Source organism: Leopardus geoffroyi, chromosome A1 (assembly GCF_018350155.1).
Source record: "Leopardus geoffroyi isolate Oge1 chromosome A1, O.geoffroyi_Oge1_pat1.0, whole genome shotgun sequence".
Taxonomy (NCBI): Eukaryota; Metazoa; Chordata; class Mammalia; order Carnivora; family Felidae; genus Leopardus; species Leopardus geoffroyi.
In genome coordinates this window covers 156,452,605-156,473,229 of record NC_059326.1, presented here as the reverse complement: position 1 = coordinate 156,473,229, position 20,625 = coordinate 156,452,605, and the positions used below count along the sequence as shown (strand labels likewise).

The window sequence follows — 20,625 nt, the reverse complement described above, 5'->3', positions numbered from 1 at the left end:
CCCAGACTCAGGCAGCTAAGATATTATAACCTCCAGGAATGTACACCCTTCTTTTAGGAAAAGTGTGTGCGTATGTTTAAAGGCATACAGTAGCCGCAAATACATGATCATTACCATTTGGTTATGTTAAAAAATTCTACCAGGGAGAAAAGAATGGCACCACTTTCCCCGTCACTGGTAGGTGGGCCAGGGGGATCCGAGCCACCTGCACTGACGCTAAATTATGGAAAGCAGCCAAGAGACTCAGCGAGAGGCGTCCCAGTCGGTTCTATGGCAACGAGAGACGCGGGTGGCCTAGCGCCTTCCTGGCAGAAGATCCACCAGCCGAGCTGCGCAAACAGGAGGCGGGGGAAGCCGCTCAGCCCTGCACTGCGGAGACTCGGCGGCGGTCCCAGCCGCGGCAAGGGCGGATCGGGGCGGGGTCTGCGGCCGCAGCCCACCAACGCGGGCGCAGAGCTCAGCGAGGCCGGGCGAGTGGGAACGAATGGTGGCTGCGGAAGGCAGGAGAAGCGGGCACCGCCGGCGCTCAACCCCAGCCCCTTCCCAATCTCACAGCCGGGCGCCGCAGAAACTTCGGGGGCAATGAGGAAACAACCCCAGAGAATCAGGGTACACTGTGTCTTCCGAGCTGAGGCCCTTTACCTTCCCTGCCGGAGAGTCTGGGCTGCTTCCCTCGGGTGGCGGTGGTGACAGGGGAGACGACTGCCGCGGCAGCACTCGCTACCTCACTAATCCGGGCTCTGGGAAATAATTTCCCGCCGCGCGCTAGGCGGCCCCGGAAGCTATTGTACCATTTCCGGGTGGTTGTCAGTGACGCTCTCGATCCGTCGTCAGGGTGGTCCGAGCGGGTGCCTGACTGGGTTCTGGCGGGTGGGCCAGGTTCTGCTAGATGTGCGTCAGACGTGGGAGACGGGTAAGTCATTTTTCTGGGTTGCCTCCTGGGGCTGATAGTTCCGACTGGTCGGGGCCCGGTGTAGCATCTTAGCAAGACCAAGAAGTGAGCGGGAGAGGGTTGAACCAGGAGTCTGCATCCAGCCCTAAAGCGTTGACTCGCTGCTGCTGGAAAAGGCCCCGGGATTCCGGCTCACCCCGTTCTCCACGAGGACAGTCCATCTCCAACTTGGAACTCGACCTCGGAATCCCAACTGAGGCCAAAGACAATGTGTACCGCGATTTGTAGTAGCGAGTCGTCCAGTATCCAAGGAGTGTCATTGGCATTGGCAGGATTTAGTCACTCTCGATTTTCGAGAGCTACTTTACCATCCTTGTCCTGGCTGTTTCCATTGCCTTGGGTTGCACCTTTTACAAATGTTTGGGATGAGGGAGTCGTTCATGTTTGGAATTAAACGTTCCCGCCGCTGTTTGAATTGGGTAAGAAGGTGCTTTGTTTTCCTGACTACCACGAGCTCCTGGACTGTGGATGTACGTTTTAGCTTTAGGAAACCTGTGATCACGAGGGGGAAAGTAGGGGTAGCTTCAGACAGAAGTGCTCTTGCTCTGCTCCAGGTTTCCTCCGTAATGAAGGATTGGGGAGAATTTTGAAGACTGAGGTACCCACAATAATTGTAAAGAGAAAATTGCTTGCGATGGAGAGATGATGTGAGGAAAGGTGTTCTCTCAGTGGAAGGTTTGAAATATGTCATTTAGGGAACCTTGGCTACTTCACTTTTATGTATGCACTTTCTTCAGGTAAGTAGTTTGCCCTCAGCACCTTCTATTTAAATCATTACTTTTCCCCCTAAAAGGCAGCTGATTTTTATTCCCAAACAGCCGGTTCCAAAGAGTTCTAGAAATTACCCTAAAGAAAAAAGCCCCTGATGCATTAGCCAAATTCCTTTTTACCTTTTGAGAGTCATGCAACCATATTTAGGACAGCACATTGATATTCTGATCTCCTTGTTGATTCACAGTTCAACCAACTTTTATAACATCCTCATTCGGTCCCAATTTTACCATGTTTATTTAAACTTGTGTTCTCCATTTGAAAGGATTGTAAATAATTGAAGGGAAATTACATGTGTCAATATAGCAACTAGCTTTTTAGACAGGCAGTGATCTTTTGGTATTCTTGCCCTTGATTTGTGGGCTTTGAAATTTATACAGCCAACGACTAATACCACAAATAGCTAGCGTTCGCCAGGCACGGTACATTCCTTGAAGTTACTACCATTCTACAAGAAAACTTGTATTATCCCTGTTTTGCCAACGTTTTCTACTGAGACTCAAAAACATTGTGACTGAGACTGAAAAACATTCCCACAAATTATATAATCAAATGGCACAATAGAGATTTGAACAGTCTACGTGACACCTAAACTTGGGCTCTTTTTACTGTGCTTTATACTCATAAATAACTATAACAGAATCATTCTTTTTATTCTCACGTAAAGTTGGATAGACAGTATGTCACATTCAGAAGTCAGAGGGATAGCAAAACTGGAGTATAAAGAGATTTTAGGGATGTGTTAATGGGTTAATGGATTCCTTAGGTTAAAGTATTAAAGATTAAGGAATGTGTTAAGGATTTAAGGTATCACCATGAAGTAACTTTGTCATATGAATAATCCGGCTTCTTTTCTATGTTGATTCTTGGCCTCTTTTAGCTTCCTAACTCAAACAAATGTAAATAATCTAAAGGCCATCAGGATATAGATGACTCTAACTCCAGAATATCAGCTGTCTTTTTAGACAGGTGTTTCCTCTCTTTCTCTGTCTCCCCCCACCACACACACACACACACACACACACACACACACACACACACACACACACACACCCACCCCCACATGAAGAAAAAGAAAAATGAGGGGCGCCTGGGTGGCTCAGCCAGTTAAGCATCCGACTTCGGCTCAGGTCATGATCTCATTGTTCGTGAGTTAGAGCCCCACATGGGGCTCTGTGCTGACAGCTCAGAGCCTGGAGACTGCTTCAGATTCTGTGTCCCCCTCTCTCTCTGCTCCTCCCCCACTCACGCGTGTGTGCTCTCTCTCTCTCTCTCTCTCTCTAAAAAATAAACAAACATTAAAAAAAATTTTTAAAAAAAGAAAATGAATGAGCACAAACTTCATAAATTTGAACTTTGTAATGCCCTGTAAAGAATTGCTATTTATTGGTTATTAGCAAAACTGTTACATTTCATTCATGTAACCCTCAGACAGATGGTGCTTATCACACATTTTAAGAGAGTATCCTTAATTAAACATACCCGTTCCAGTATTCTATTTTATGTAGCGAAGAAGTAGCCTAATTATCAGGGAATTTACTAAAATTTCATTGAAATGACCAATATTATAAATAACATAGAACTTAGTTATAAAGAATATCCTATTTTATAAACACAAGTATATATGTACAGCTAGTCTCAAATACTAATGTTCATTTTATTACATTGTATTAACTTCACTGTGTGAAAGGTATTTGCTTTGCGTAGTTCATATGTAGATCTCAGGTGTTTGTTTTCAATCCAATGTTACTGCTATGAAGATTGAGACTGTATCTTTTGTCCATTATCCCATATTCAGCATTTAGCACAGTGTCTGGCATAGGGTAGGGGCTCAGTAAACATTTACTGAAGGAGTGATTGCTTTTCAAAATGTTCTTTATCCACAGAGAAGTATTTGTACATGCGTTTTTTTTTTTAAAGGGTCTTACCACATACTTATTTATCGAAACTCACTTTGATGCTGAAATGTAATGTCCACTCCACACTCATCCTTAAAAGGCAATGTGGTCCCTTGCAAAGAATATGGGACAGTGAGATGGGAGATAAGAGAATACCTAATATTTATTGTTGTTTACACTCTGCTATGCAGTGTTCTATTTTATCCTCACAGAAGTATATAGAGAGTATTATTACCCTGTTTTTACAGATGAGAAAACTAAAGCAAAGATAAGCTTGCAAATGGTCCTAGGTTACCATACTCATCAGGTGCCAGAGCTGTGATTTGAACCATTGCTCGCTTCAGAGGCCACTACCTTACCCACTTTGCTACACTGCCTCTATTTGGATTGTAATCCTGACTCATCTACTAACTAGGTGTATACACAAAGGGAAATTTATTTCTCTGAGGATCATTTCTCAAATACTCAGAGTAATACTTGGGAGTCAGCTAAAGTCAGAGGATTTTACAGCTGAAGGGACCTTATAGATCATTTAAACCCACCCTCATGTGTTATAGATTAAAAATTAGAGACTATACAAATCAACTAAAAATAAATGAAAAATTGTCCATTATTCTACTCCATCCCCAGTCCAGCACCTGCCTATTACCCCCTACCCCAATCTGCTCACCTGGTTAGGGAGTAGTCCTGTCCTTCTTAGTGAATGGATGGCTGAGACTCAGGGCTCAGGCCCAGCCAGAGGTGGGAGGGGACTCTTAAGGGTCCATCTAGCACTCCGTTTCTGGGGCTTCTCCCTGAGAGGACATGGATTCACATCAGTAGTGTGGGGATTGGTTTATAAGCCCGTTGTTCCGACAGGGTGGGGGCTGGGCACTGGCACCTAGCTGAGATGCTGTTGGGGGGTTCAGGTTTGGCTGGGGGTGGGGATTCTCTGAAGCCGTGAGGTCTTCTACTCCTGGTCTCCGTGGCTCCTGCCCCTTACTGATGTCTGTGACTCTGAGCAACTACCTGCCCGTGTCTAGGCCTTAGTTTCCTCATTTGAAGTCACTGGGTAGAGGACCCTTGCCTCTTTCCTCCCAGGAGTGTGTCCAGGACCTCCACAATGGGGTCAGTCTTGGGTCTCCTCTTCCTGATCTGCCTGCCGCAGATCCCCAGGATTGCCACTTTTGGAAGATTTTCCACAGGCCTTTGCTACAGAAAAACAAAGTAACAAAAACAACACCAAAAAACCCCCGCACCTTGACTCACCCACCTTCCAATGTTTGCATATATTGCTGACTTACTTCCAACACGCAGCTCTGACTGACGTACTGCACAGTACTGATAGGCTGTGTTCTTTTAGAGGCTGGGAAACAACCAGGGATTAATCCTTAGACATGATGATTCTACAGACGCCTGACTTACCTCTTCAGGTGACTCTGGTTAAGGGAAGTTTTTGAGTGGTGCACACGAAAGTCTGCAGTTGAATCAAGAGATAAAGGTAAAAATCAGCATAGAAATATTAAAAAGTATCAGGAAGTGTGAAGAGAATACTGCCTGCCATCTTCAACTGCTGACATGTTATTGGAGACAGGTTTTTGAAACAGTGCCCCAGCAATTTTCCTGTAAACTTTGGTACAAGTCAGTAAGGAGAGAGGTGGCTCAGGCTTAAGTTGCTAATAGAGTATAATATTTATGAATACTCGTGTACTCACAGAGAAGAAACATATATAGCTGTTTAAATCATTTGGTGGATTCTTTGCTGAATCACATTCTCAGCAAAATTAGCTAAAACTAAAAAAACGTTATTTTGATTAATTAGGCAAAACAGTAAAATGTAAAGCAGCTGAATTCAGATAAGACCTGCATATGAGCTCAAATTCATGAACTTACACGATTTGAAAGGATTTACTTAAGTTATTTGAGCTCCAATTTGTTCATCTGTCAAGTGCTAATATCAACTTTATAGATTTATTAGGATTAAGTGTGATAATGTGTGAAAGCACACAGGCATCAGAAAGAATGTTGTTAGGGATTTGTCTAGTTTTGTTGTTTAATGTAGTGTAATTGCTTTAAAATAAGGTCTGGGCTCTAACTCTGAAGGCAAACCGTTCAAATCCCAGCTCTGTCACTATTTGTGAGACTCTGGGAAAGATATTTTTCTGTTCTTAGTGTTTGTTTCCTTATTTTTAAAATGAAAATAGTGATAACGTGTTCATAAGTTTTGTGCAAAGATTTAATAATGATGCATAGAGTTTAATATGGTGGCAAGACTTGTGTGCACTTTCTTTGTTGGCTCAAATTCCCAGAAAAGCAGATCCCAAGAGGGGTTTAGACTTCCTAGAGGTTTATTGGGGAAGAGGCCTGTGAAAGATAAAGAAGGGGCAGCAAGAGTAGGGAGGGAAGTGCCTTCAGGCCTCAGTGCAGGTCTGACCACCTGCAAAGGCTGGAAGGAGGGAGGGAGGAAGGGAAAGAGCAAGGAAGTCAGACTGCTGTGCTGTTTTAAGAAAGCTTCAACAGCACGATGGGGAATATGTGATCCAAAGTCATCTGTTAGAGGAATCTCATGTTACCCAGTGCTCAATATAATGTTAGCTATTAGTAAAAAATAATTGGTAGTTGTCACATGCTATAATTTACAAGTGTATTTAAACTTAAACTCTTGATTTTTTTTTTTTAAGAGCTGGGTTTTCTGTTTTTTTTTTTTTTTTTTTTTTTTTTTTTTTTAGAGAGTAAGTGGAGGGATAGGCACAGAGGGAGAAAGAGAGAGAGCATCCTCAGCAGGCTCTATGCTGAGTTTGGGCCCAACAAGGGACTCAATCCCACGACCCTGGTATCATGACCTGAGTTGAAATCAAGAGTCTGACGCTCAACCGACTGAACCACCCAGGTGCCCCTCAACTCTTACTTTTACTGTCTGCCCTAACCTCCTCTAAGACAAGTACAATCCCTGCTGCCAAACATTGACATTATTAACATTTGAGGGACATATTCTTAGATCAACAACTTCCTATATTTTATGACACAGTTTTGTTAGCCACTGAACAGTTGAGGAATCATAAGATCCAAATAGCAGTTGGAAAAATGCAAACATTAGCTAAGCAACTGATTTTTTGACATTAGGTAGTCAAACACAATATGCTGTTTAAATTTCTCAATTCGTGGGGCACCTGGGTAGCTTATTGGGTTAATGGTCTGACTCTTGATTTTGTCTCAGGGTCTCACGGTTCTTGAGATCAAGCCCCGTGTTGGGTTCTGTGCTGACAGTGCAGAGCCTGCTTTGGATTCTGTCTCTCCCTCTCTGTCCCTACTTTGTTCCCTTGCCCCCCCCCAAAAAAAAAAATAAATAAACTTTAAAAATTTTTCTAAATTCAGGTATCCAATAAATACAATCTCAAAAACGGAGTAATGTTAATATCCATAGCTGAATATTAGCCCAAATATCCATTTTTGTGAATGTACATTTTTCTTCCTCCCAAACATACTTCTGTAGTTAAAAAGATCATGATATTACAGTTTTGTAGGCAACTCCCTCACTTTTGTTTTTCACAAGCAATTGTGGATGTCAATTCAGTGCTTTTCAAATGGCAGATTATAACTCATCTGATTGGTGAGTACTAGCATGTATTTTTATTTTAGATGTGTGTGACTTTAGGATTTGGATACAGGATGTGTTTGTTACTGTGCTTTACAGTTGAATTTTAAACCAAGAGATTTAGACTAACTTTATTATCTTACATAAGGAAACGAAAACTAAAGAGGTAGTTTAAGTTGCCCAGGTAACTCAGGAAATGCGACTTGAGCCAAAAGTTAGGTCTTAAGAATCTAAATTTAGGGCTCTTTTTTTTTTATCATGCTTCCAAAAAAAAAGACTTGTTTGTCCTATTTAGGGGACGTAATTACTCTATTTTCCAGTTGGTTACTATGGCCGTCCTTTTCTGTCACTTTCATTGTTTGTTTGCTAAGGTTACTGAAAAGGGCTCTTCTCTGACTCAGGCCATTCATTGAGTGTCAGAGACATTGTACAGTTGTAGTTGTTTCTAGCATCCGTACCATGTGACCTGAATTTTCCATTTTCCCTTTGGGGAATACAGCTAATCCAACAGTTTAAGTCTGGAGTTTATGTAATTTAAATTGAGGAGTGATAGGAGCTCTTTTTGAGAAGCATTTTACTGATGAAGTCTTAATTTTTACTGATAGCAGTGAATATTATTCTGTGCTTCATTGGCATGATGACATTTTTTATCCATGTTTCTTGCTATTTTAGACCAGCTCACTGATATTTTTTTCACACTAATATTTTTAAATGCAAGTTTTGTGGATAATCACATGTTAATTTATTCCTCTATAATTTTGTAAAACATCATTCTTTCCTTTTCTAGCATATATTAATACCTGCCCTCACAAATGCCTGTGGGCTAATTTAGCTTCTCAAGGGCGAGCTCTGTCCTTGCTAATCATAGATTTGACCGGGAAAGACTTTGGGGGTGGGGCTCTTTGTAAATGGAGCCCTCCTTCCATGCCCTGTTTTTATGTTGTCTTCTCTATCCTGCTAGCCCAGTGTGGCTGCCTCAGCTTATTCCTTTGATAGACTTTATCTGATCATGATCTTTCTGGGGCTTTCTCCTTTATCTTACTAGGCAGTTCTCAAATTTTTGGTTTAGGAGTAATTTACACTATTAAAAATTACACTCAAAAAGAGTTTTTATGTATGTAATTCTATCTACTTATATTTATTATATTATAAATTAAAATTTAATATTTTTAAAAAAGTAGTTAATTCAATAATAAAGCCTTACACATTAACTTATAGAGCATTTTTTTAAAAAGATGATTATATATTCCCAAAGAAAGTTTTAATGGAAGAGTGGTATTATTTTATGTTTTTGCAGTGTCTTTAATGTCTGGCTTAAAGAAGAGTGCTGAATTCTTAGATCTGCTTCTGTATTCAGTCTGTTGTGATAAGTTGTTTTGGATTGAAGTAAACAAAATCCAACCTCATACAGACATCTGGTTGGAAAAGAAAGGATTTTTTTAAATGGCCTTTTCAGATCATTGTGAATATTTTTCTTTGATCCTATACCCAAACTTAGTAAGTAGGATTTCTTAAAGTTTAATTGCAATGTGAAATCTGAAACCCTGTCAGTGAACTTTATGTAATCTGTTACTGGTCTATCTCGAAGGACTCTTTTATAAACATATGATTTTGTTACATAAAATATTGGCCACATGGAAAACACTGATTCATTGAGGTATGCTGATCTTCCAAATCTTAATACCTTTCATTATACATGATCAAAAAATCCTACTTGTTAATATTACCAGCAGTCTCATCAGAAAAATTTTTAAATGTTGGGAACCTCTCCCTCTGACAATATATGAATTTTCCAAAATTCTTATTTTTGCTTTGAAAGCTGTAATTTTATCATTGGCAACAAATGTTGTCTAATGTTTTCCTTGAAGTGAGAGCTCAGTTTGGTTAATTTTGAAAAAAAATGTGTGGTGTACTCACAGGTTGACTTCATAAAATTACTAATCTTTACTGCCTCATTGAGGACATTATCAAGTAAACCTGGCTTTACTTGTTATTCCAATTGTGTGGTTGAAGAACTAGGACTAAGGTGTTAAAACAGGATATACCAACCCCTCCCCCCTGCCCTGCCCACAGATGCCTACATCCTGATCCCTGGAACCTGTGAATATGTGAGATTATATAGCAAAGAGGAATTAAAGTTGCTAATCAGTTTACCTTATAATAGTGAGATTATCCTGGATTATCCAAATGGGTCCAATATAATCATGATGGTTCTCAAAAGTGGAAGAAGGAGGCTGAAGAGGAATTCAGAGTAATCCAGTATGAAAAGGACTCAACCCACAAAGCTAAATAGAAAAGGAGGGAAGTGAGCCATGAGCCACGGAATGAAAGCAGCTTCTAAAAGTTAGAAAATGCAAGGAAATAATGCATCCTCTTCAGATCCTCCAGAAAGGAATGCAACTCTCCTGACCCATTTCTTTTTAGGGTGGTGAGACCCATTTCAAGACTTCTAACCTAGAGAACTATCAGATGATATAATTCTGTGGTTTTAGAACAGTAAATTTGTGGGAAGTTAGTACAGCAGCAATAGACCACTGATACAACTAATACAGTTTGAGGACTGCAGTTTGGGCCTGGGGATCATTGCTTTTGCAGTATTAGTACAAATGTCTATCTAGTGAATGGCATAGGTCTTATTATGAAAATAGTTTTGAAATTTTGAATGCCCTGAAAGAATATTGGGGCTCCATCCAGGATCTGAGTACCACACTTTGATATCACTTTAACTTTTCCTTTGTGCTTCTTCTGTGTCAGCCACTTGAACGGGTACTGAGGTGCAAAAATTAAGAAGGCCCAATCCAGGGGTGCCTGGGTGACTCTGTCAGTTAAGTGTCTGATCCTGAATTTTGGCTCAGATCATGATCTCATAGTTCACGAGATCAAGCCCCACTTCGCCCTGCATTGGGCTCTGTGCTGACAGCTTGGAGCCTGCGTGGGATTCTCTCCCTCTCTCTCTGCTCCTCCCCCTGCCTTCTGTCTGTCTCTCTCAAAATAAATAAATAAACAAACACATTTTTGTTTTAAAATGCACAGTCCCGTATTAAAATTCAGTTTAGTGGTTGAAAGAGGTAAGCAAATCAGTAATTGCAGGTAGTACAGAATGACAAGTGCCCTAACATACTCACGTGAAGCAAAGTGACCTCAAACCAGTTTTCATGTGCTTTCAGTCTCCTGAAAGATATTATAAAAATAATTACAAAATGCAAAGTGCTTTTAAGGAAATATTCCCACTGACAAAGTGAGGGATAGTGCTTTACATTCCCAGTAGCAGTTTATGACCGTTTCAGTTTCTCCACATCTTCCCCAGTACTTGCTATTGTCTTTCGATCATAGCCATTCTAGTGAATTGTGAAGTGGTACCTCTTGTAGTCTCAATTTGCATTTATCTAATAACTAATGATGCTGAGCATCATTTCGTGTACCTAATGGCCATTTGTATGCCTTCCTTGGAGAAAAGATCTGATCAAGTCCTTTGCCATTTTAAAACGGAATTACCTGTCATTTTATTGTTGTGCTATAATAATTTCTTTATAGGTTGTGGGATATTATTTCCTTATCAGGTATTTGATTTACAAATATTTTCTCTCATTCTGTAGATTGTTGTTTCACTTTACTGATGGTGTTCTTTGAAGTGCAAATGTTTTTAATTTTTGTGAAAACCAATTTACCTGTTTATTTTGTTAATTTTGCTTTTATTGCTTTAAGAAACTATTGCCCAATCTAAGGTCAAGGAGATTTATACCTGTGGCTTTTTTTTTTAATTAACATACTTTGTGCTTATAGTTAGGTGTTTTATCAATTTTGAGTTAATTTTTGTATGTCTTCTGATGAAGAAATCTGACAGTTTTACATGTTGGTAATCCAGTTGTCTCACCAGCATTTCTTGAAAAGACTAATCTTTCCCTATTGAATTTTCTTGAAATTCTCATCAAAAATCAATTGGACATGTATGGACTTATTACTGGACCATCAATTCTATTCCATTGATTATATCTCTATCCTTAAGTATAGTGTGTCACACAGTCTTTATTACTGTAGCTCTGTCCTAAGTTTGGAAAAATGGGAAATGTGAGTTCTCCTTTTTCTTTTTCAAGATTGTTTTTGCTATTCTGGGTCCCTTGTATTTCCATATGAATTTTAAGATCAGTTTGTTAATTTCTGCAAAATAAGCAGCTGAGATTTTGATAGAGACCGCATTCAATTTGTAGATTGATTTGGGAATTACTGCTCCTTTCACAATATTGTATCTTTCAATCCATAAAATACGGACTTTTAATTTACTTAGGGCTAAGTCAAGTTTTCACAATGAGGTTTTCTAGTTTTCAATGAATGTCTTGGACCTCTTCTGTTAAATTTTTCCTAAGTGTAGTATTTTATTCTACTTGATGCTATTGTAAATGGAATTGTTTTCCTAATTTCATTTTCAAGTTGTTAATTGCTAGCATAAAGAAATACAGTTTGATTTTTGTTTATTTGTCTGATGTCTTACATACTTTTTGAATGTATTCGTTAGCTTCAATCATGGGGTTTGTTTCCTTAGAGTTTTCTACATACAAGATCTTGTCATCTATAAGAGAGGGTAGTTTTACTTCTTCCTTTCAAATCTGGATGCCTTTTATTTACTTTTCTTTCCTAATTGCCCTGACTAGAACTTCCAGTACAGTGCTGACTAGAAGAATAAAAAATGGATATTCTTGTCTTGTTCCTGACTGTAACGGCAAAGCTTTCAGCCTTTTACCATTAAGTATGAGGTCAGCTTCTGGGTTCCATTCCTAGTTTGTTGAGTGTTTTTCATCATGGAAGCTTATTGGATTTCCACACATTCGTTTCTGCATCTATTTAAAGCATTATGTAGTTTTTGTTCTATATTCTGTTAATAAAGTGTGTTACATTGATTCTTTTTTGTGTGTGATTCAACCTTACATTTTTGTGATAAATCCTACTTAGTCACGGTGTATAATTCTTTTCATATGTTGCTGGATTCAGTTAGCTATGTTTTGTTGAGTATGTTTGCCTTTATATTCGTTTATAGTTTTCTTGTAATGTTTTTGTCTGGTTTTGGTATCAGGGTAATACTGACCTCAGAGAATGAGTTGGGAAGTATCCCCGCTTCTATTTGTTAGAAGAATTTGTGAAGGTTTGGTGTTAATTCCTCTTTAAATATTTGGTAGAATGCACCAATAAAGCCAACCTGGCCCTGGGCTTCTCTTTGTGGTAAGATTTCTGATATTAACTTCAATCTGTTGATTTGTTATAGGTCTATGCATGTTTTTTAAAAATTTTTAGTCATTTCAATACTTGGTATCTTTCTCAGAGTTTGTTTCACCTAGATTGTATAATTTGATGATACACATTTGTTTATTGTATCCCCTTATAATCTCTTTATTTCTGTAATGTGAGTAATATCCCTTCTTTCATTTCTAATTTTAATAATTTGAGTCTTTTATCTTTTTGACTTGGGGGAGGAGGTCAGTTTACCTAAAAGGTTTGTCAACTTTGTTCACCTTTTAAAAGACTCAACGTTAGTTTGATTGATTTTCTCTGTTGTTTTTCTATTATTTTTATTTACTTCAAATCTAATCCTTATTTTCCTTCTGCTTGCTTTGGGTTTAGCTTGCTCTTTTTCTATTTTCTGAAGATTGAGAGTTAGGGTATTGATTTTAGAACTTTCTTTTTTATTTTTTTAATGCTTATTTATTATTTTTGTGAGAGAGTGAGAGAGAGACCATGAGTGGGCTAGGGGCAGAGAGAGAGGAAGACACAGAATCTGAAGCAGGCTCCAGACTCTGAACTGTTAGCACAGAGCCTGATGCAGGGCTCAAACCCGTGAACCGGGAGATCATTACATGAGCCAAAGTCAGTCGCTTAACTGACTTAGACACTCAGGTGCCCCATATCTTTCTTTTTTAACATAGGTTTTTAGTCTGCAGTTTTATTTTCTTGTGTTGTATCTGTTTGGCTTTGCTGTCAGTATAATACTGTCATAGAATTAGAAAGATTTCTTTCCTTTGTTTTCTGAAATAGTTTGTGAAATGTTGCTATTATTTCATTTTTTTATGTCATAGAATTTACCATTGAAGCCCTTGGGACTTTGCTTTTCTTTATGTGGAGATTTTGAATGACTAATGTTTTTACTTGCTTTAGGTCTATTCAGTTTTCACCTTACTTCTTAAGTCACTTGTGCTCATTTATGTCTTTCTAAGAATGTCTTTTTCATCTGCATGTCTATTTTGTTGGCATGAAGTTGTTAATTGTGTTGTCTTATAATCCTTTTGATTTCTGCATAGTCAATAGTGACACCATTTTTATTCATTATTTTGATAATTTGTGTCTTTTTTCTTCTTGATGACTCGTGGTAACAGTGTGCAATTTTATTCATTTTTTCAAAGAACCAATTTTTGGCTTTATTTTTTCTATTGCTTTTCGCTTTTTCTGTTTCATTTATTTCTGCTGTAATCTTATGTGTTGCCTTTCTATAATGCTTTTTGTGTATCCCATAAAATGTGACATATTGTATTTTCACTATCATTCAGTAAATTTTTTTTTTTTTATAGATTGAGAGTCTCTGACTTTATTTTTTATTTTATTTTTGAGACAGAGAGAGACAGAGCATGAACGGGGGAGGGGCAGAGAGAGAGGGAGACACAGAATCTGAAGCAGGCTCCAGGCTCTGAGCCATCAGCCCAGAGCCCGACCTGGGGCTCGAACTCACGGACCGTGAGATCATGACCTGAGCTGAAGTCGGACTCTTAACCGACTGAGCCACCCAGGCGCCCTAGTAAAAAATTTCTTTAATCTTTTGTGATTTCTTTTTTGATATTTAGAAATGTGTTCTTGGGGCACCTGGGTGGCTCAGTTGTTAAGTGTCCGAATCTTGGTTTTGGCTCAGGTCATGATTTCACGTTTTGCGGGTCTGAGCCCTGCTTGGGATTCTCTCTCTCTCTCTCTCTCTCTCTGCCCCTTCCCCACTCGTACTCTGTCTCTCTCTTTCTCTTTCTCTCTCTCTCTCTCTCTCTCTCTCAAAATAAATAAACTTAAAAAAAAAAAGTATGTTCTTTAACTTCCAAATATTGAGGATTTTCCAAGATTTTTTTCTACTATTGATTTCTAATTTAATTCTGTTCTATTCATAGATTATGCTTTTTATGATCTTATTTATTTAAAATTTGTTGAGGCTTATTTTATGACTTTGTGTATGGTCTAATTTGGAAAATATTTTTTGACATTTGAAAAATTGTGTGTTGTGGCATCATTGAATGGAGTAGTATATATGAGTTAGGTTGAGTAGGTGAACGATATTTTCTAATACTCTTGCTGCTTTTCTGTTCTATTAATTTTTTGTAGGAAAGTATTGAAATATCCACGTATACTTGTCAAATGATCTATATCTTTTTTCAGCTCTGTCGTTTTTTGCTCCACTGATTTTGGTGCTTTGTTTTAGTGCATATACATTTATAAACATTATTTTTTGTGATGTACTGACCCTTTTATCATTTTGAAATATCCCATTTTTGTTAAACATTATTTATTTTCTTTTTTAAATTTATTTTTCTTTTGTTTGTTACTGGTAAAATTTCCTTTTATTTTTATTTTTTTTAATATTATTTATTGTCTATTTATTTTTTGTAAGTAGGCCCCAGTTTCAACATGTGGCTCAAACTCATGATCCTGAGATCAAGAGTCACATGCTCTACTGACTGAGACAGCCAGCTGCCCCTCAAATACTATTTTTTAAACATTAAAAAAAATTTTTTTTTTAATTTTTTTATGTTTATTTACTTTTGAGATAGAGAGAGACACTCACAATATGAGTGGGGGAGTGGCAGAGAGCGAGAGAGACACAGAATCCAAAACAGGCTTCAGGCACTGAGCTGTCAGCACAGAGCCCGACGTGGGGCTCCAACTCACAGACCACGAGATCATGACCTGAGCCGAAGTCGGGCGCTTAACTGACTGAGCCACCCAGGTGCCCCTCCCCCCCCATTTTTTTTTTAATGTTTATTTATTTATTTTTTATTTTTTTTAATTTTTTTTTTCAACGTTTATTTATTTTTGGGACAGAGAGAGACAGAGTATGAACGGGGGAGGGGCAGAGAGAGAGGGAGACACAGAATCGGAAACAGGCTCCAGGCTCTGAGCCATCAGCCCAGAGCCCGACTTGGGGCTCGAACTCACGGACCGCGAGATCGTGACCTGGCTGAAGTCGGACGCTTAACCGACTGCGCCACCCAGGCGCCCCAATGTTTATTTATTTTTGAAGGAGAGAGAGACAGAATGTGAGTGGAGGAGGGGCAGAAGGAGAGGGGGAGACACAGCGTCCTAAGCGTCCCGAGCTGTCAGCACAGAGCCTGACATGGTGTTTGAACTCATGAACAGTGAGATCATAACCTAGATGAAGTTGGATGCTTAACCGAGTGAGCCAACCAGATGCCCCTCAAATACTACTTTTTAAAGCCTATTTTGTTTAATATTAGTGTAGTAACTCCAGCTGATTGTGGTTACTGTTTGCATGGCATCTTTTTCCATCCTTTTACTTTTAGTATGTTTTTTGTCTTAGGATGTAAGATATGTATCTTTAGATGACACGTGGTAGGATCTTGCTTTTTTATCTACTTTGACAATTTCTGCCTTTTGATTGAGGTGTTTAGACCATTCACATTTAATGTACTTATTAACATGGTTGGGTTTACATTTTCCATTTTGCTGTAGTTTTAATATGTGTCTTTTTTCTTTGAAGCTTATTTTATTTTTGAAGTATATTTATTTTGAGAGACAGACAGATGGTGTATGTGAGTGGGGGAAGGGCAGAGAGAAAGGGAAAGAGAATCTCAAGCAGTCTCCACCCTGTCAACACAGAGCACAATGAAATGTTCAATCCCCTGAATCATGAGATCATTACCTGAAGGAGATCTAGAGTCAGATGCTTAACCAACTGAGCCACCCAGCCCCACCCCCCAACAGTGATTGTACTTTTCAGCTCCAAAATTTCCATTTGATGTTTTTTTCTAATTTCTATTTGTCGAGAATCTATTTTTTGTTCATTGTTGTCTTACTTTCCTTTAATTCTTTAAATAAGGTCACTTGTGTTTCATCGAACATATTGGTAATAGCTACTTTGAAGTCTTTTTTTAAATCTAATATAATCTAGGGACACTGAGATAGTTTCCCCTATTTCTTTGTATGTCTCATAATTTCTTATTGAAAACTGGATATTTTAGATCATCTATTGTGGCAACTCTGGATTCTGATATATTTTTTTTTCCCCTGAAAGTTGTGGTTTTGTTCATTTGATTGTTTCTTTGTTTAGTAGTTTGCCTAAACTAAGTACAGTGACGGTCTGTCTGTCTCCCTTGTGATGTGTGGCACTGATAAATATGGGGTTTTTTGTTTGTTTTGTTTTTTTAATATTCTTGTTTTGAGTTTTACATTTGGCTTTCTAGGACTTGATCCTGTGTCTGTGTATCTTAAACTTTAAGCTGATTGTTGGATAGTGCTCGTGCTTAAACACATGAAATCAATAAGTCTTCTGTAATCTACTCATGGATCTCTATACTGATAGAGGAATGTATTCGAAGTTTACACTGTTTTCAGGTGTGGTATAGCTTTCACTCTGCTGGGCTTTTTCACATTTGCTCTGTGCATGTGATTATTCAGCCTCAAGAATATGTGACTAGCTTTGTTCCTCTCTGGTCTTGATTGCACATCCTTTCAACCTTAGGTAAGAATGTATCTATCCCAGTTATGACCATGACCTTGGACTAAAGCGGCTGTTTACTCTCCCTACTTGCCCACTTACAAGATGATCACTTCCACTGAAATGCTGCTGGACATGGGCATAACCTACCACTCAAGTTCAAGCCCTATTTGATGCCCTATTTGATGACAACAGAGATGTTTCCAGTCTTAATGATCTTCCTCACCCTGGAAGAACCTCTTTGCTGACTGAGTTGTGGTTGATGGTGATAAGAGCCAGACCAAAATGTAACAGGGTCTTAGTGTTCTTACTTAAAGATTAGCAGTCTTTCAAATATAAATGCTTCTCAAATTGTTATATCCCTTTGGTCAATTTCTAGAGCACTGAAATGACTGTGCTTATCAGTTTTGTCTGTCTCTTTAGTTTCTTTTTAGAAGAATATTTGCTGATTGGAAGTCCTACTTCTGGTCTTATATTATGTATATATTTTTTTCTTTACTTTATTACAATGATGGAAAATTTATATGTTCTATTGTTTTATCTGTTTTTTGGAGGGTAAAGTTTTGTTTTATAGTGGTCCCAAATGTGGAGGAAAAAAAAAGATTTTCTTGAAATGCCCAGTGGTTCTTGGCTGTGCATTCATATTAGAAATGAGAAAATCAAGAATGCTGGCAGTCAGCTAAAGGCCTGAATGAGGTTGACTTTCTTTAGAAGTATCCATACCCATACTGCCTTTCCTAGTTTTCTAGACTGTTAATGCATTTCTTCAACCACAACACTTCTCCCATGTGCTTATTTTTTTTCTTACTCACAGTCAGATATTTAATCAGGAACAAGAAAAAGACAAAGTACATAGTTGCTTGTACAAAAAGGTAGGGGAGGGAGATTTGGCATATTTTAGCTTCACTTCTTACTCCACACTTCTGTCAGGGATATCAAGCCATTCCCTTAATTGCAGCATTCTCTACACACACTCTAGGGTTTGACTTTTCCTTCTCTGCTTCTTCCATGAATGCTCTTTTATCTGTCAGTTTGTATAAATTTATAGTGATGGCTTTCTCAGTCTCTTCATTGTTATGGCTTATATCCTCTCCCCCAACCACTAACACACACCTTTATTATCTTTTAAGGGGATGTCAGGGAAAGGGGGAAAATGCATGCTGATTGGTCTTCCTAATCAAAAATTTTGTCCACATAATTAAAAAAATTTTTTTAAGTCACGTCTACTCCCAACATGGGTTCAAACTCATGACCCCAAAATCAAGAATCGCCACCAATGAAGCCAACTAGGCACTCCTATCCACGTATTTTAAACAGTTGCAGTGTAATGTGTACATGCTGTCTTGGGTCCTGCTTTTACTTCGCCATTTAAGCATTTTGTACAATGCTCTACATCTTTATAATTCTTGTTTGTAGCAGTATATGAATGTATTTTTAAAGAAGCAGTTTGCCGTGCCTTTTTTATTACAGGGCTTTTGCATTTTAATTACTGCCTCCTCTATCTTTACTCTTTTCTCCATAACTTCCCTCAGGTGACCCATGATAACAACACTGACAGTTTGTGAAGCAGTAAATCTTAATTTTTTTCCCCTTTGGTCAGCCAATTGGCTGAAAGCTATCAAGAAGGGCAATTTGCCCTGGAGCAGGCTGACATTGTCGTCCAGAAGGCAATTTCAGTTATTTATAGGTTTTCCAAGAAATCTTGTGATTTCAGCTATGGAGTATAGATGATGTGTTGTATCTCTAAAATGGTGTCCTAGCTTTGGCATCTTCACCCTACTTCATAGGTGGAACTGAACCATTTCTCTCTTTATAATTCCTGTTTCCCCTTTTGTTCAAATTCAGTTCCCAGAGTGGCCAAGTTATTTATGAGGATGTTTGTCTGTTTTTGATGAAATAACAACTGGACGTCAGCTTGGTTTAATGAATGTTAGTAACAATTAAGCACTTGAATATTAGACACCAGAGAAAGGCAAAAAGTATGAGGACAATCAATAAATGTCAAAAGAAACATTTGGAACCTTTATAGCAGATTTCTAGTCGACCTAGGCCTAACCAAGAGATCAGTTTCATGGGTTGAAGATAACAAAATAGTCTTTTCTACTAAATAGCACATTTATTGTTTAACTTTTTTCCTTCTTTTAGTAAGGCAACATAAAGAAATAAAAAGCATAGATTTTGGAGCAAAGAAGTAAAACTTACTATTTGTGCATGATGCAAAATTAAAGAAAAAATATAAGAACATTAATTTAGCAAATACCCCGGATAAGAACATCCATATTCAAAAATTATACAAATACATATTTAAACAAAAAAGTGAAAAGATTTTTGCAAAGACATACTGTTTACGCTAACACTGAAAATATGAAGTCCCTAGGAATACATCTAACATAATAAGAGATATACAAAACTCCTATGGGGAAAGTATAGTACTATTGTGTGACAATAAGAACTTGGTAAGTGGAATGATATACCATACAGATGGCTTGCAAAACTCCATGTTTTAACAGATGCCCAATTCAATCAGTGTAGTCTCAAATTCCTGTTTGTTTTGGTCTGGAAGGGGGAATACTTGACAGTAGATTATAAGATGATATGGAAAAACAAAGGGCCAGTCATCAAAAATAGCAACAGTATACTTTAATGGAGGGAAAGACAAATAGACTGGTGGAACCCCACTAGTGAAAGCGTGATCCATGGCTCCATAGCATTGGTGGCATCATCTAGAAGCTTCTTAGAAATATAGAATCCCAAATCCCAACCCCCAATCAACTGAATTAGAATCTATTTTAACAAGAATATCCAGAAGAGTGAGAAAAAAAAATGGTTTTAACAAACTGTTCTGGAAACTAAACTGGTAATTAACAGGATAAAAGTAATTGTATTGAAATGCTTTGCTTCTGTGTGGTACATCCATCCTTTACTCTGTAAAATCTACATTTATTTAGGAACATTTGAAAAATCACTGACAAAGGAATGTTTTGCATGTAGATTTTTCTAGATGCGTATCTTATTCATGTGTCCGTAGTCTATGGATTGTCTAGTTAATAAGTTTTCTTAGGTACCCCAACTTTAGCATGTCTTGATGTATTTCCGGTCTCTTGACTCATGCCTGTATGTCAGAACTTCATGATAGTACTGTCACTACCATCGTAAACAAGTAATGTGACCATACCCCCTCCGTTGTGACGGTGATAAAGTTTTATCTAATTAATTTATAGGTGTATTTTGTATATGTTGGGTGGGAAAAATGAAGATAATAAAGAAAAGGCAGCTCTTCCACTGACAACTTGGAAGGAAATAATTTCCCCTTATTTAGCATTAGAAGACCAGCTCATTCTTCGAGTCTTCTGAAACAAAATTAGGTAAGAAAAGTTTTTCTTCATCTTTTGAATAATTTGTTCTCTGCTCGCTCTGTCTCCTTGAAGGCTTCTGTAATTCTATTCCTTTGGCCTCGAAGAGAAATACAGTTAGCATTTTCCTTTAGGAAGTTGGTGTGCCAGCCAGCTGTCAGCCTTATGATGTACCTGATCTCCGATGTCAGGGGAAGCACAATTCAATTTTAAACTAAGTCTTCTGCACCACAGTGCAGCGGGACTGCCAGCAGCTCTTTTTTATGTACCTTGCTTTGAAATGCTGCCTTCTACCCAAACAGTACAGTTTTATTTTTAAATCCTTTGTGTGAGATAAAACCACCACTAACTGACTTTCCTTGTCTTTAGTTAAAAATCAATGA

The 20,625-nt window shown here is 38.2% G+C and overlaps 2 protein-coding genes across 6 annotated transcripts in view; one reads left to right on the top strand and one right to left on the bottom strand.

The window, feature by feature from the left end:
* SLF1 (SMC5-SMC6 complex localization factor 1) overlaps window positions 1-766 on the bottom strand; it is an 80,231-nt gene extending 79,465 nt beyond the window's left edge. The window contains exon 1 of the mRNA XM_045498092.1: window positions 643-766. The gene's annotated coding sequence lies outside the window, so the exon portion shown is untranslated. The remainder of the gene's footprint in view (window positions 1-642) is intronic.
* Window positions 767-792: 26 nt separating this feature from the next.
* KIAA0825 (KIAA0825 ortholog) overlaps window positions 793-20,625 on the top strand; it is a 396,110-nt gene continuing 376,277 nt past the window's right edge. For 2 of the 5 annotated variants that reach the window (XM_045498038.1, XM_045498057.1), the window contains exons 1-2: window positions 793-913; window positions 20,111-20,254. The gene's annotated coding sequence lies outside the window, so the exon portion shown is untranslated. The remainder of the gene's footprint in view (window positions 914-20,110; window positions 20,255-20,625) is intronic. The other 3 variants (XM_045498073.1, XM_045498048.1, XM_045498065.1) reach the window with 3 other exon arrangements.